The sequence below is a fragment of the Delphinapterus leucas genome, chromosome 9 (assembly GCF_059928025.1).
Source record: "Delphinapterus leucas isolate spDelLeu-1000000601 "Yukka" chromosome 9, BTC_Dleu_Yukka2, whole genome shotgun sequence".
Lineage (NCBI taxonomy): Eukaryota > Metazoa > Chordata > Mammalia > Artiodactyla > Monodontidae > Delphinapterus > Delphinapterus leucas.
Window position 1 is genome coordinate 105,392,603 of NC_143137.1, and position 14,648 is coordinate 105,407,250.

Sequence of the window (14,648 nt, forward strand, 5' to 3'; positions counted from 1 at the left end):
GGATGAGTATCATCACCAATTTTATCCTTTCTAACCCCAATGAAGACAACACTATGAAACTGAAGACCCCACGGTGGTGGCAGAGGACGATAACGCCCTTGGGTGGCCAGCTTGTTCTCTGATCTCCTGTCTGCCTCTTTACATCATTCCCACTCAACCCCCAGCCACGGGGGGAGAGGGGAGAAGGGACCACACGAGGCCGACAGCTCCGGGACGCCGAGGGCTTGTGAGGCGGGAGAAGCAGCAAACTGCAGCTCAGAGTGGGAAACGTGTGCTTCTAAAATACTGCTGATAGTTTCGTCCGCGATGTGGAGAGAAGATCGAAGCTCTTCAGTTAACGTGGTGGTGTTCTGCACCGACTCTCTTACTTTTACGTCTGAAAAATAATCAGAAGGAAGGAAATCTTGCAATAATAGGCGTTCGGGCTATTCCTGACTGTGAAGACAAGATTTGACATTAAAACCTGGCGAGGGGCTTCCCTGGTGGCGCAGTGGTTGAGAGTCCACCTGCCGATGCAGGGGATACGGGTTCGTGTCCCGGTCCGGGTAGATCCCACAGGCCGCGGAGCGGCTGGGCCCGTGAGCCGTGGCCGCTGAGCCTGTGCATCTGGAGCCTGTGCTCCGCAACGGGAGAGGCCACAACGGTGAGAGGCCCACGTACCGCAAAAAAAAAAACAAAAACCTGGCAAGGACGTTTCCTCCACTACATCCAGCCCATAATAAGCACTAAATAAAGTCATCTCTTACACTTCTGGGAGGAACTGAGATCATTTTACCGGAGGTAAAACAAAACCCCAGGTTATGGGGTATTTCTACTCCCTTGCTTCCTCTAAGACCTGTGCATTTGACACTCAACTCTCAAAGGAGGTGTTTTTTCTGAGGGAAGAGTGACCAAGGAAACGCACTTCTCTCCACGTATCCATTCATCTCACTTTTCCTAACAAGAGGAGATTTGCCAGGATTCTTCAGACTTGACTTGTTGATGCTGCAAGGGCTTCAGGAATAGCAAGACTGGACAGACGGGGAAACAGAGACTCCCAGATGTGCAGGGAGGGAGGGCCAGGGAGACACCCAGGCCACAGAAGCTTTTCTCTCTCCCCATCTTGGTTTTGGTACCCAGGACTTTAGGGTTTCCTTCTCAACCCCAAATACATCAGACCTGCCAGGCTCTAAATTGGTATTTATCATATATAGATAGCATAACTCTACCTTAATAAGTTTTATTTTAATAATATATTTGTGTGAGAAACTAAATTTAATTTTTAATCAAGCAAACTTGGAGGAGCTACATATTTACCCCCAGTTACTGTGAAATTGCGAAGAAAAGTCATAATGGGATTCCCAGACAACAAAGTCTTCTCGAGGCTTTGGGCCAACCTAAAATAGCAGAAAATTAAAGCTAATTTAGGTAAGATAAAACACCAGGAACAGTGCTGGAGTGAATATGCTGCCTCAGTTCCCAGGAAATGAACTAGAGAACAATATTGCCTTTCCATAAGATTCCTCAGAGATTCTGACACACGATGTCTCTGTGTGTGAATACCCGTCAATACCGGGTGCCTGCCAGGCAAGATGAGTCAGGGGAATAAGGATGGGTAACAAACGGCTTCTCACAAATGCGAAAGGAACTGATAGGATAGACCGTGGCATGTATGAGAAATCGGGGTATCGAGAAGTCAGAGGAACATCATTCCTTCTGTGAATAAGTCACTTGCAGAACACGAAGGCCCCAATTTCCTCTTCTGGGGGCTCACACTTTTGAGAACACAGTACAAAATGAATCCAGTGTGAAGGTCATTTGAAAAATCGCTGACTACTCTTATAGAACTATTCCAATACAATATTGTAATCTCAGATCTCGACATGTTGATCCAGCTTCTTGATCTCCAGTAAAGCTAGCCTTAGCACTAATGCTGCTCCTACAGTTTACAATTTAAAAAGTTAAAGTCAGGGGAAATTTTGGTGTTGGTGAGAAAACACATGTGCTAATGGTATATGGTACACATTATTGTCTGAAACTCATAATTTAAAATGCATCGTCTTCATGAAGGGAGACTGAGGAGGTGGGGGCCCCGCCAGAGGGCACATACATGTGCGTGTGCAGCATGGAGGCTGGTCCAGGCTGGCATTCACAGCCCTGCTCGCTGGCATCTTCCAAGCTGCTCCTGAAGCTTTCCAAGGCGCTGGACAGATTCCTGATAAGACCTTCACAACTCAGCTGATGGGGAGAGGTCCCTATCTTTTCCAGCTCCTAGAAAACACAGCAACAATACAGTTAGAAACATATTTACTCGTTGGTATGAGCTGAAGTCTGGAGACCAGACACGCATGCATCCTCGCCGGGCATCACGTGGATTGTAAGCTGTCAGCCTACTGTCCTCGGCCTCAGAAAGCACCGCAGGGAAGATGGAGGATGTCTGATCCTGTCCAGTTGCCCTTGGGCACTGCTGGGCTTTGGAGGGAGCCCTTGGCCGGGAACCCGGAGAGCCCAGCTCTCAGCTGGCTCTGCCATTTACCCAGAGGACAAGAGGACACGGCAGGGACCAGCACCGCCCAGCTGAGGACCTGGCACATGGCCTCCTGGCCCGAAAACTGAAGCCTTTCAAAATCCACAGCCACAAAACTGATGACTGAAAAGAAAGCATGTCTATTTCTCCATAGGTCTGCCCACCTTGAAGGTCTGCAGGGCAGCCTGGAAGTCTCCAGGCCTCCCCTCGGCTGGGGGTGCAGCCCTGAGGACTTGGAGAAGCACCGTGGAGGAACCCCCGGTCTCGGCCCGACTGCATGGATACATTATCAGCATCTTTTACAAGCACAAACAGTTTTATAAAAGACCAATCATTTTGCAAAATATATGTATACCTATAAATTGATAAAAAGGTAAAATATCTATCATTTGTTAAATTAACTGACAAGTATAGTAATTTAAAATGTAAAACATGCCAAAAAGCAGCAGACACTCATATAAATCTATGTACATTTCCCTGGACACGGCAGTCCTGCTGTATATCATGTATTTCACATCATCAGAATTTATTCATTTCATCACCCAGTTCTTCCTGATGTTGGAAGCACAGTCCCAGGTTATGGTGATTATGTGAAGGCATCAAACATAAATCAATACATAATATTTTAATAAATAAAACTTCTAAATATTTTTCTCAAAAGTGCCATTGGTCACTCTTGCAAAGGAAAATCATGATCATTCAGATGATCAGAGAACTAACAAGTGTATGTTCCAAGTGAGTTAAATGTGAAGAATCCTGAGGTGTCACAGTCGAGGGTCCTGAGCTCTGAGTCCCCCCTTCGGGGGTCCCCGGGCACAGGGGAGCTTCCCAGGATGTGATCCGAGCACCCAAACTCGCGCTGCCTCGTGGGGCCACCAGCAGCACGGAACCTCCGGATCGCGGACCAGGGCGGGCGGGAAGCCAGCGTCCAGCGTGTAGAGAGCACGAGGCCTTGGCTGGAGTCCTGTCCATCTGACGCCCCGGGGAGGACAGAGCGGGGAGGGGCCGGGCCATTGGGCCAGGCTCTCTGTCTCCTACTTGGTGGCAGGACTCCTGGACACGTGGCTTCATTCCTCCCTCGTCCCCTCTGCCTGCTGGACCCTCAGACGTCTGCCACCCCGGGAGACAGGCTGCTCCCTCCCACACGGTCACTGCCCCTAAGACAGGCGCACAGACCCCTCCTCCACTGACCACGACACGACCACAGGAGAGCAGAAGGGGAAGGATGGGTGAGGGGGCACAAGACCCAGGGATGCCCAGGCCCCCTCCCAGGTGCAGGTCTGTGCGTCTGATTCTGACAACACTCGTAGAAGCCCCTCGGGCCTTCACTCTCTGCTCCCCTTCTGGGCAGGGAGCTCTCCAAGCCACCCCCAATCCTCCACCCGACACTTCACAGCCCTGCCTTCTCCCTCCTCCGCGGAGGCCCTCATCCTGGCCCCCAGGTGCCCAGATATATCCGGATCAGAGCCGCAGGTACAAACAAGGAGCCTCATTTCCGAGAACGCAGGCTGAACAGAGTGTATTGCACTGGGGAGGGTTCCCTCGTAGAGAAGCACCTCTGGCTCATAATCTGTACCTATATGCAAATTAAATCTAATTCTACTCATTTATAGCACTCCCGCTATAGCAGGATTTTATTCTTAAATTTAACACCGTGATAATATTGACATGCAGGAGGCTGTAGAGAGGAAAGAGCACCCCCCTCCCAGCAGCAGAGACACTAGGAGGAAAGCTCCGACCCCTCCTCACGGGCACCGGGGCTCCAGGCGGGCGGTGCCATGTCGGTGGGAAGCCTGAGCCCGGCACCCTTGAGGCGGAGACCACACAGTGGACTCTCCTTCTCGGGCTGGGGCAGGTCTGTAACCGTCCAGGCACTGGGCCATCCAGACGCAACGCTGCCCACAGCGGGGATGGAAGGTCCAGATCTGGGAGGTGGTAGGAGACCCCCGGCTCAACCTGAGGTCCGGCCACTTTCTCCGACTCTGCTCACCCCGGAAGAGCACGTGCTGCCACTTTTTAATGTAATTTCTGATCCCCATCGAGCTCCTTACGGCTGTTTTCAACCACTTAGAGCAAGGAGTGAAAGGGGGTAAGGAGCTGGCACCCCTAACCTTCATCGTATCGACTCAACCTCTGGAGACTCACTGCGCATGGGATTCCACGTTGGCACTGAGACAACCGTACATTAGAGCATTTATGTATAGATATTAGAGACGGACAGCGGCGCTGTGCCCTTTGCCTGCCTGTCAGGGCAAAACGTTTTCTCTCTAATTGAAACAAATATTAGTTCTGTTACTCATAAAAGTCCATTTCGCTTTCCGTAACATGAAGACACTTACAAGGACGTGCAAAGCTGCGTGCTGGGCGCCCGCAGGCCCGGGTCAGCCCTGGCCCACCCGGTTCCAACACGCTGGGTCTGCGCATGCGTCTTGGGGTTCGCGGTCCCAGCGGGCCCCGCGCTGCTGGAAGCTGGGCGCCGGGGCGGGGCCGAGCGCCGGGGCGGGGGGGGCGGGGCGGGGCGGGGGGGCAGCCTGGTTGCAGGAGGCACCTGTGGTCCTGGGAAGACGGGTGAGGAAAGCAGAGTGCCGGCGGGATGGAGGCTGCTGGCCAGAGTCCATCACTGACCCCATCACCAGCCGCCTCCTTTAGGGAGAGCTCGTGGTTCCGGGCGGCAGCGAACTGGCGGCGGCGTGGGGCGGGGGCAGAGGGACAGGCCTGTGAGGAGCAGGCCCACATCCTGGGCGTGACCTGGTCAAGGCACAGTGGCGTTAGGAGTGTTCAGTGACAGCGGAGGCGTAGGCTGGCTGTGACGAGCAGGTGGCGCCCCTAGTGGAGGATGGGGGGCCTGCGACCCACCTTCAAACTGCGGCCCTTCTGCTCATCTCTACTCAGGCCGTAGGTGAAAACCAAGACTGCCCTGAGCAAACCTCATTTGTTTACGTTTGTTTGCAAAGGTATTTGACATGCTGGTTCCTACCCAAGGCTGGCCTCTCCCGACGCCCCAGGTGGGGGCTGATCCGACTCCTGGCTCCCAGTCTCTGCCACCTGCATCCCCCAGTTAACCACCCTGGGTCACCAGACTGATCTCCCTGCGGTGGACCTGGCCGCGCCTGCCCTGCGTCCCGAGCAAGCTCTCCACGGTGTCCTCCAGCCCCGCACACCCGTTCAGTGACACACCTGGGCCCATCCACTGCTGGCCGTGGCCGGACATTCCCTCCAGGACGTCAGCGTAAAACCCCACGGATCCTGCACAGGCAGGAGTCCCAGGGGACAGAGATACAAGCAGTGAGGGCTCCTGGCACGTGCTCATTCCGTCATTCAGCAAACATCTGCCAGCATGTGCTCCAGTCCCCACACGCTGGGTTTCTGCTGATCAACAGGCAGGCCCGGTCGTGAGGAGACCACGGGCCGGCCGCCCCGCAGGGCACAGCCAAGGGGCCTAATGCAGGGCCCCTGACCCCAGGAGTGGAGGCCAAGAAGAGCTTCCCAGAGGAGGTAACACCTATCTAGATAATAACAACAGCCTGAGAGTAAGTCAGGAGGAGGAAGCAGAATAGACGGTGTGTCGGATGCACCTGGGACGGGTGCAGGGCCAGCCTGGCGGGCTCCACGCAGGGCCCAGGGCTCACGGCCCACTCCGCTGACCTCAGCTCCTCTCTTTTCCTGATCAGCCCACCCTTGGCTTACCCATGTCCTCCTCTGCACTCACACCCATCTCCGCAGCACTCCTGCTGCCCCTGCTGTCAAGGACCTCAGGCCCGACAGCAAGGAGAGGGTTCTCTGCAGCCTCATTCAGGAGACCAGGCGTGAAAAGGCAGCAACACACGTGCATGGGCAGAGTCACTCCAGTACTGCTGGCCCAGTCTACGGACTCAGAAGTGCTCAGAGACCAGAGTTTACACCTTAGAGAAAGTCCTGAAAATCACCCAGCAGCCCTGTAAGGCCGCTCATGGCACTTTCCTTCAGCAATGGCATGAAGAGGAAATTTCACTGAAATCTGTAGTAGTGGATTTGACAAGCAGGATCTCAAACGAGTGAACTCATTTACAATATAAGTATTAATGACTCACTAGCATAGACTCTACCCTGAGCATCATGGAGACAGAACTGAATGAGTGACAGATCCTGCTCTCAGTGAAGCTGCAGACGACTGCAGGAAGGGCCACAAAAAGCTAAAATACAAGCACTGAGTGCCAGGACTTTAGAGAACACGTTCTGGGACTCGGGTCACTGCATGGGTCACCCAGCCCCGGTCAGTGGAACGATCTTCTACCCCAGGCACTGGGCACACGCAGGAGAGGAAGACAAGGATGCTGCCTTCAAGGAAGACTGACGCCGGGGGAGGGGGAGACTTAAGAAATAGGAGCATTAGGGAAGTGTGTTGGAGAAGCCTGAGAAGGAACAACTAGAGAGAAGCAGCATTCAGAGCTCAGGAGGTCTCACCAAGTGAATGGGAACTAGTCAGCGCTGGGAAGAGGGTAAAAGGCAAAGGACTCATCAAAGGTCGGCCACAGCAGGCAGGGGACTGGCAGTCAGTGAGAGCGAGCTAGTACTGGCACGGGAGTTAGTTGCACTTGCCCTGATTTACCATGTCTGTGCCAGAATTCCATTGACCTTTGCTCTGTAAGGTTTTGCTGACAACGTGGAGCTGAAGGTTGAAGTCAAGAGAGAAGTGGTCACCATCCAATCAGCTCATGTTGCTTGGAGCTGTTGCCATGTTGTAGGTGTGTGTTCGTGGCCCCATCTGCTGCTAACGGTGAGTCATTCTTGCAAATAAAATAAAGATCAATACATTTACATGCATCATATACGCTATACAAATCCTATGAGTGGTGTTACAAAAAATAACACATCTGGGAAGCAAAACAAATGCTTAAGTTGGCAGCTTCTTCACGTGATTCTGGTAGTGCTGTTAACCTTGCTGGGAGATATGACTGTTACCTTATTCAAATACTTCCTACTAATGTTCACCCACGTTTATTCAGTGTTTGGATATCCGCCATAGTCTGTAGTTCTCTGTAATACCACTAAACATAATATTTATTATTAGATAAATTTGTTTCCTATATCCGTTAAAAAAAAAAGAAATAGGAGCATTAACACTGCATTCGATAGAGGTCAACTCAAGGTCACTGCCAGCGAAGGGGATGCAGGCATCCCTCCGGGAAGAGCCCCCCGGCTCTAGCCGCAGGGCACAGCTGAAGGTCAGGCCACAAACACAGGGAAGCACATTCCAGGAGCAGAGACACAGCCCAGAAGCCGAGCTCGGGCAGGGAAGGGCCATTCAGCTGACTGGAGAAGGTCGCAGCCCGGGGGTGGGGAGGCTGGGGAGACTCAGGGCCTTGGAAACGGGCAAGAAGGCTGCGCTTGAGCCCAGGAGAAACTCAGGGGCACCTGACCACCTCGCTGCCCGCCCGGCGGGGCCACTGGGCAGCCCTTCTCCCCAAGCAGCCCACCTGCAAGAAGGACGAGCACACGCTGGACCAGCATCTCCACTCTCCACAGAATCACCTCGAGGTCCTGGGGGCTCCGAGGCTGCGGGAAAGCCCGACACGCTTCCGCGGCACTTAGGGGGAAACAGCGGCGTTAAAGGTGAGGATCTGCTTCTCTGTGCGAGAACACGTCGTAACACTCGTGAACGAACCGTTCCCCTGCTGGGCCAGCTCGCTCCACAGACATCCGAGGACACAGCCTAGGAAACGGCAGGTCTCCTGTTTTCGTTCAGAGCGTCATTTTGTTGCCAACAAACGTGACATTTGCTCTCTCTTCTTGTCTGAGGCCTTCCTCTCGAAATGCAAAGGTACATGATCAGAGTGTGAGAGAGAAAGGAGGAAGCCAGGTGGGGATTCTTACGTTTTCTACGTGGGTATGGAAACCCACCTTTACGTAAGGAAGACTCTTATTTTTAAACAGACTCCTGGAGTGCCATAGTGTGTGTGTGCGTGTGTGTGTGTATGCGTGCGCGCAAGTCTCTGTGTTCGCATGCGTGCATAGGTGTACTTGTGTGTATACACCTGTGTGTGTTGGTCTTTATGGAGCCAGCTCCGGTAATGTGGCAAAAAAGCCTCCCGACCAACTTTGTAATAAGCTGCCCTGGCTCAGAAGCGCTGAATTCTTCTTCAGACTTAGGTCCTAACGCCACTGAGGCTCTCAGCTTTAACCCTTATCTTTCTAACCCCCCAGACCCTGGTCTCTCAGCCTCTGAGATGAGGAACGTGGTCCAGAAGAGCAGCTCACAAACTGTCGCATCTTAAGCCCCCCATGGCTTTTGTTCCTCCCTCAGATGAGTTTCTATATTCTTTACAAAACTCAAAACCATCCCAAACATCAGACACACTGAACATATAAATAACATTATCTGGGAAGCACTTCGAAAAGAAAAAAATATATATATATATATTTTTAACTGTGGGCCACATCGACTAATTAAGGCTACAGCTGCCCAAGGACATTCCCTGAAAATAAATATCCTTGACAAGCCCTGGAGACTGATTTTAAAAAAAATCAAAGGCCCGTTGGCTTCTCAACAGGCCAGCCCCATCGACATCATGCTGAGTCACCCCGTCCTGGGCTCTCTTGCTAGGGCGGACACAGCAGCATCACTGGTCTGAGAAAACATCACCGCACTGGAGAAGGCACCAGGATGCTGGGACAGCCTGCAGCATGGCTTCCGGGGACCACAGCAAAGTTTCATTCTTTTATATGCAATTCAATATTTCTACAGCATGTTGTTCTAAATTTACTCTCCTCAGAGGAAGAATGAAACTTTCTAAAAAAATGTTTAACTTTTCATTCTGCCGTGGTGTTGACGTGACCACAGAACAATCTTGCTTAGTTCAACACACCTGAGGGCTTAGCAGGGCCACCTCCCTCGGCAAACGTGAATTTTCCTTCATTGGATTATTGTGTCTTGGTTGTCAGAGCCCAGCCAGTCCTTAAAGAATGCAATTCTCATGTGCTAATTCGGAAACTTCAGCGTGGTGGAGCTGTGTGTACCTATCAGGACACAAGCAAGCTCAGTGACCAAATGCACGTATGGACAGGGCGCTGGGATGCTTGAGGTGATGAAAACTGGTTTCTTTACAGTTACGGCAATTAACTGTGGATGAAGAGACTAGGAAGCCATTTGGCGCTTTTGAAGTTCAGGTGGAATTATACAAAATCCTCTAAGGAAGCCAGATACAAGAGCAAAGGATTACTCCAAACAACACACAACATAAAGTTAATTTTTCAACTATAAAAAAATATAGCTGAATTGGAAAATAACTGGGGATGGGAAATAGTTATTAGCAACTTGTTTTAGCCCCAGAGAAAGATGAGCTTACATGTAATTTTTGTTTCTGGCCAGAAGAAAACCATAATGATGTGTAGGGCCATTTATTAATCCCCATCAGGTAATGTTATATATAGACTTTGAGTAAATTGTGGGATTTTAATGACAGCATTTTAGTTGTGCCCCAAGCGTTGTGGGCCTGGAAGGAAGGGTCAGATCTGACGGTCCCTGTGCGGTCGCCACTGGCCACTTGCTCAGCAGAGCTGCCACAGGCCCTCGTCTCTCGGCCTCTGAGATGAGGAACGTGGTCCAGAAGGAGGCTCACAAACCCTCGCATCTTAAGGACCGCCTGGCGGCCCATCGCAGGCTGTGACGGGGCAGGTACGAGGCAGCTTGGGATTCTGCATTTCCAACCAGCTCCCAGGTGAGGCTGCAGGGCCACCACCTCACACGGGGGCAGAGGGCCTCCGGGGGTGGGGTGCATGTCCCCCACCCCTCTCCGGGGACTTGCTGCAAAGGCTTCAGACACAAGGAGGGAACAGAGCCAGGTACTGCCTTCTGTTTCTGACCCCCGTTGCCCCTGCAGCTCACTGGCCTTAGTGCTATGATAGATTTAGGGACTGAGGAAGAGCCTAAAAGCAGCACTCACTTCCACAGGGGGCTGGGCTCTAATGGGACGTAACACAGGTGATGACACTCGCTGCTGAATGAGGCCCGACCAGAAGCGGGGAGATGACATAGGGCCAGAGGGTTCCTTGGGACAAAAACAGTGGATTCAGGTCTGGGACGACCAAGCTTCTCTTCTCTGTATAACTGCAGGCACTGAAGCAGAGGCAGGAGAAATGAATTCTGCCCAAATTTGCTCTAGATCCCTGACCTCTGCCATCTGGGAACTTGTAGTAAATCTTTAGGATATTAATGGACCTTTCTACTTTTTTAGGAGTTTTGTTGTTCTTATTATTTTAATTTTAAGCTAATGTTTTTGCCTAGATGTCTGTGGTTGTTGTTTTATCCCTAATATGCTTCATGTCTTAAACCCAAATTAATATGCATGTTAAGTGCATAGCTTACGTTTATTTTACTGTAGAATCCTTACCATACCCCCAAAAGGTATCAGTGTTATCCCTGTTTTATACACAAATAAAGGGAGGTTCAGAAAGTTTAAAGGATTTGCCTTGATTCAGAAAGTTAGTGAACTGTAGAACCAAAACTCACATCCAAGTCAGGCTAGTCTGACCCTAAACCCACAACAGGTGCATTTTCTGTTTTAGACTTTTTGTATCTTCCTCATTCAAGAAGGCCATGATCAAAGAATAGTGAATACAGGAGAAAGAGTGGAAGCAAGTAATCACTAAAGTAGAATGAAACTGGGCACCAAGCCTTGCAAATTTAAAAACTGGGGTGGTGACTACACCCAGTCAGCTCACAGCCCACTTTCAAGTCTTGGGGTCACAGTGTAAATCCACTCCGTGGAGAACTGGAAACAGTAGGTGAAAGCCAGGACTGGTGAAGAGCAGGGCTTGCCAGGACCAACTCCAGCTGAAATGATAATTCAGAGCCGAGTGTCAAGTCAAACACAGTTTAGGATCAGAAACAATGAGGCTCTGAAAGCCATCATTCAAATTCTAAGGCACCAATAGTTCTTTGTGCCAACAGACACATGCTTCAGTATCCAAGGAGATCCTTCCAGGTTATTAAAAAGGAGTGGATTCAAGGTGCAGCCGTGTGGCAACAGGACTAACCGAGAATAAGTCAGGCTACCTGGCAGATGAGAGAGGGTTCACTTTCAATCTCCCTGTGGGACTCAGAGACCACAGACCACCAGAACCGTACTGTCACACAGAGAGGATGGGCTGGGACACAGCTGCACACGCCCTCATCCTAAGGCAGCAGATGACCCCCGGAGCATGACAGCCAACAGCGCTGGGCCTTCCGAGAGCAGGGTTTCCCTGACCTACTATTCGGGGTGGGCGGCCAGTGCTTGGACATAGATCAACCACAGAGTCAGGTTGAATCTAAGGAGGGAAGAAGCCCGGCCCTGTCCAGGGGGCAGTTACCCTTGACAGCACAATTTTCTGTGTGATGTGAATGGCCTCAGATTTTTATCTGCATGTCAAATAGCAGAACCCTCGGCTGCCAGAGCAGGGGAACAGAAAAACTGGTTACATACCTAGTCTTGGGGCACGTAAATAGAATAAGACGTTTTTACTTTTGAAAAAATAATTTACTTTGGAGAAATTTAGGATAAATTCAAATCGTATTTGAATGCCAAATAACGAGGCAAATAGCGACAAGAGACTGGGCATGAGCCATGCCCTGGGGAAGCCAGCTTCAGAGTGTAAGGAAGGTTGAGCTCAAGGAGGACTGCTTACCCTGGTTCAGTGCAATTCCTGCCTGATTCTGTTTTATAGTTACTGCAGGGGAAAATGAAGCAAATTCACTGTTTTATTACCTTGGATGGATCAGTGAGACCTTTTGCCAGTATCCAGCCAATGCAATCAATCCCTTCTGGTATTTCTCAAAATGTGATCATGGTTTGAGGACATCAGGAAAGTCAACCAGCTCTTCCTTGGTCTTCTCATCTTTTCTTGATCTGCTATTCTCTCCAGGGGTTGAATTAATAAAAATTTCAAAAATGTGCTGAAACAAAGTGCTCAAGGAGTGTGTCTTCTGAGAGCTGTTGAGGAGAAGCTCTTGACTCACGAGAGCTAGTCTACTTAACACGCTCTGGACTGCTTCTCTGAGTTGTTGGTGAGTCACGTCCTGAATCAAAGAAGTGCTGAAAAGCAAAGCTTTACTCAAATCACCTCTGTTGTCACTTTTCAACCCACTGGAGGCCTTTCCAACTGCTGTTACGGTTTTCAAAAGGTCATTTGGATGTGGAGCCAATGTCAGCAACAGACTAAGAACATCCTTGTTGTCCTTCCCTAACTTATGCCAAAGCGCTTCTGAGGTGAGGTCGATCACCTTTCTCAAGTAAGTCCCTAGTTCCATGCTGTTTCATGATGGTATTTCATGCAAAAACAGGATCACTTCACGAGTTCTTTCCCCTTTTGTATCTTGAGGCAAATTATGAGTGGAAATTGGATTAGAATATAAAAAGTCTTTGTGATTGATGATTTATTTATAGGAACTAAGCAATCCAGGATTTCTTCCCATAAGTTGACAGAATCCACAGAAAATATTTGGGTCCCATTATTAAATGCTGCCACGAGACATTCCATGTCTCCCAAATTGATTTTCACAGAAGTTAAAAATTCAGCTATTTCTTCCCTAATATCATAAATATCTTTGGACTGGATCACATATGTAAATATGCTAGATGACACATTGAAAATATCAGAGTCTTGGGAAACAGCAGGTTTGACTCCAATCATCCCAAAGGCCAAGTCAAGAAATGGTGTCAACAAGTCATCTATATTTTCAAATATTAAACGATCTGCTTTTTTCAAATTAATCATTTCATTGGCAACATCTCGAACACTTTGTTGAAAAATGGAATAAAGGGTGTCCAAGAAGTTCATGGTGTCATTGACTGTGAAGACGAAAGGCATTTCAAACATGGCAGCCACCTCTCTTGAAGTTTTCTCTGCCAGCTTAAGAAGGTCCGCGGTGGAGGTGATGGAGGTGGTGAGACCTCTCATTTTGGCTCCATCGTCCACCAGCATGGTCAGAGTTCTGGACATTTCTGAGAGGGGGTCCAGGGCATGACTGTCTCCACCCACTCTTGCCCTTGAGATAACACCAACTAAGTGCTTGGTAATTTCTAACGTTACTCTGTTTCTTAAGGGGGATGAACTATTTATAAAGGAAAGCAAATCGGTTAGATTAGTGAGTATAACTTCTTGGAGGGCAGGGTACAGGGCATGTAAGTCCTTAGTAGGAGAGTTTAAAAGAGTGTCCACGAGATGTGCTATCTCTATTGACGTTTCTCTCACGAGGTGAAGAGCAGACCTGAGATCTTGATTGAGTTTGAAAAGGTCCTCAGAACTGTTCATATGGGAAAGCAGCTGACTCACCACCGTAAGAAACTCCAGATTATTTTCAGTCTCATTTTTCATTGAGGTTTCCCTTAGAAGAGTGTGGAATAAATCTCCCATTAACTGCAATCCTTAAGGATTATCAAAATAAAATTCTCCACCGTCTAACATAAATGAGCTTTTGATTAGGTGATACACAGCTTCCTTTAAAGATGAAAAAATGTTCACCAATCTGTCCTCTTTCATAGAGATGAGAAAATGATCCAGTTTCAAATTTTCTAGAATTTTATCATTTGGGACAAAACTGTAAATATATATATTTTAAATTTCATGGTTAGTAATGAAAAGATTGAAAACATACACAGTTGACCCTTGAACAACCTGAAGTTTATGGGAACTGACTTTCTTTTGCAGCCAGCCTCCATGTCTGTGGTTCCATATCCACGGATTCACCCAACTGTGGATCAGGTAGTACTGTAGTACCTATTTATTGAAAAAGCCACTTATAACTGGGCCCATGCGGTTGTTCAAGGGTGAACTGTAGAGTGATTTTTTTTTTGCTTTACAGTAGCATCATGGGAGGATAATACTGACTGAAATACTGAAATGCTAAAATATATCCCAGATGAAAATTAATGTTTTGTTGCCAAATAATGAAAAGATTGGATGGATTTCATGTATAAATCCATTGCAATGCCTCAAACCTAACATCTTAAAAAGCCATGCACTTTGCTTTTAGAAAGGAAAGGAACGTGAAATGACCGTACAATGATTCTCAGTGTAACAGGTAACGTCCTTCTGAATGTTCCAAGACCTAGCGAGTCACTCAGTGTGGCAGGGGCTCTGTGACTTGTCAACTCGTTTGGGCCGAGCCCCAGATTCAAGCCCC